General features: G+C 45.6%; 1 protein-coding gene across 2 annotated transcripts in view; it reads right to left on the bottom strand.

Moving 5' to 3' along the window:
- LOC117167674 (polycomb group protein Psc-like) overlaps window positions 1-2,719 on the bottom strand; it is a 22,563-nt gene that overhangs the window by 2,737 nt on the left and 17,107 nt on the right. The gene's annotated exons all lie outside the window — the stretch shown is intronic.

The following is a 2,719-nucleotide window of genomic DNA, read 5'->3' as shown; positions in this document are numbered from 1 at the left end:
GAAATCGCGGTAAAATTTCAGCCACAACCATGTCTCATGATCGTGAGATAGGTGGTTACAGTCTGTAACGGAATCAACAAGACAAGAAACTGCCGCCTTCTGCATTTTTCCCGCAAGTGTTTTAGCATATTGTTGACACGCAGGGATGCTTGTCAGGCTATTAACGAGTGAAAGCTTGGCACCTCCAAGCGCGCCGATGATAAGGACGATTAGTTTAACAGAATATTCCGGGTACAATCGTTGCAACTCCCTTATAAGGTCTCTATACCTCTCTTTCTTTTCATTCTCCTTGGCTATGATGTTTTTGTCAGTTGGTGTCAAAAATTCGATAACGAACATGGTTCGCTTCTCGAAGTCAAGAAGAACCATGTCTGGCCTCGAGTGTGCAACAGAAGCAATTGTCGAGAATATAAAGTTCCAGTATATGCGGCACTTCCCATTCTCGACAATTGACTCTATTTCCCTAGGAGCGTTTAGAGGAGTGATATTAAGGTTAATGCCGTAAGAGTGACAGAGATGGTAATAAAGCACTGTTAGTGCCGCATTGTGCCTTTGGATGTAGGTCGTTCCCGCATGAGTTGGATAACTAGATAGTATGTGAGCTAAATACTCGGGGTGTACATGGCACGCCCTGCAGCTATCATCGGGAATGTCTTGGCTCAAAATGTGGTGACGGTATGTTAAGGTGGAAATGAAACCGTCTTGGCATACCAAAATGAAACCCTCCATACCAGACTTCAACCCGGGCGATTTAAGGAAAGCACACGTTAGCTCACACGACTTTGACTGATCCTCCACATTCCTGTGGAAGATTCCGTGCATCCTCTGATCGAGGAGCTGTTCACAAAAGTTTTTCTCTTGTTCTTTCTTAATCCGGGCTTTCACGAGTGAGTACTCGAGATAGATAAGATTTGATGCATTTTGCTCACCCCTAATACTGAAGTTAAGTCCAAGTGTTTCAGCAGCCTCCTCCGCTGCTTTGTACAGAGACGCTCCTTTGCCCATTTTTTCGTGATTCCTGACCATTTTAAGAAGAGGGTCTCTTCCATTTGCGACTCTATGTGCTGTACCCAGATTAATCCTGTTGTGAAGAAATTCAAGGCTCAATATTCCGCGACCACCTTGACGGCGTGCGATGTAAAGTCGCGGAACAGAAGACTTTAGATGCATGCTTTTGTTCACGTGCATAACCTTTCTTGTCCCGATATCAAGGGATCTGATCTCGTTCTTCGTCCATGGAACTACTCCAAATGAATAGAGTACTACCGGGACGGCAAGCATGTTCGTTGCAGATACTTTGTTCCTTTCCGACAGTTCGGAATACCAAATTTATCGGATGAGACGTTTGTATCTGCTTCGGAGAGTATCCTTTATATGTAGATGTAACATCTTGAATGCGGCTCTGTGGCATGCCCTGGTATGTTAAAGTCTCTCCAGCGCATTTTCCTAACCCAAATTCCATTCCAATTTCCTTAGTATATCGTTTGACAATCCCTAGAGCTAGATGTAGTTGTTCTTTGTTTTTAGCATAGATCTTAAGATCGTCCATGTCAAATACACGAGTGACCTTGTACTTCCGATCTGCAAGTTTGCCGCACAAGTACCCGTCGGAATGGCGAAGTGCTAGAGATAGTGGCAATAATGTAAGGCAAAAGAGGAGTGGGTTCATGGTGTCGCTCTGAAAGACACCTCTTTGAAAGGTGACCTTGTCAGCTGTCACACGATTTTTTCCAGATAAGATAGTAACTCTGGTTTTCCAAAGCGGCATCAATCTCTCTATGCACCTAACGATTTACGGATGAACCTTTAAGCTTTCCATAAGACAGATGATAAGTCTATGGGAGGTCGAATCGAAAGCTTTCCGATAATCAATCCAGACCATCGATAGGTTACGCTGGTAGAATGCTGCATCTTTGCAGACACATCTATCGATGAGCAGGTTCTCTCGTCATCCCGTTACGCCTTTTTTTGAGCCTCGTTGTTCACAGATTTCTTGCCACACAGGTTCAATTGCCGGAACAATCCTATCATTCAGGATAGCTGTGAATATCTTATACAGTGTGTTCAGATAAGTGATTGGCCTGTAATTCTTCCAACTTCTGGCATCATATATCTCCTTGAAGCTATTTATATTTTCTGAGTCTTCGCCCAGTCTATGCTGCACTTCGTAGACTTTTCTCCAAAATACTTCGACCTCCTCTGGTTTGGGCGGGTGGTCGACAGTAACTGGAAGGTCTTGGAAGAGTCGAGCACAGAGCATGCAACCGTTCCAAGTAACTCCGTTCAGGGGCCACACTCGCATCGTAGCACTCTAGCAAGTCGTGATTTAGTCGCTCCGTCCACCTAAAGGTCCCGCGATTCCGCCGATCCATCGCATTGAATCCATTTTCATTAGCTCCCCCAGCTCTAGAGTGGTCGGCATTGTTGACCGACCCATTGTTGGGAGCCCTGCGCGTTCTGTTGTTTTGAACCGCACTTACGACAACTATGTTTGGTGTTGTCATTATTGTTCCCACGTGAAGATAGGGAAAGGGATTCGTGCATCCTTATAGAGCCCCGCATGCAAGGATAAGTCTGCGTACTCTGAGAGGTCGCCCGGTATCCCAGATTCACAGTCCTAGACACCTCACCCAGGTGCCATTCAGCTTTCGGCACGGTTTTCACACCTCCGCTTGGGAGTTAATTCCTTCGGGACCACCCCTGGACAATTGTCCGCGAC

The sequence above is a fragment of the Belonocnema kinseyi genome, chromosome 2 (genome assembly GCF_010883055.1).
Source record: "Belonocnema kinseyi isolate 2016_QV_RU_SX_M_011 chromosome 2, B_treatae_v1, whole genome shotgun sequence".
In the NCBI taxonomy this organism is placed as follows: domain Eukaryota; kingdom Metazoa; phylum Arthropoda; class Insecta; order Hymenoptera; family Cynipidae; genus Belonocnema; species Belonocnema kinseyi.
This window is presented reverse-complemented; position numbering and strand designations above follow the sequence as displayed.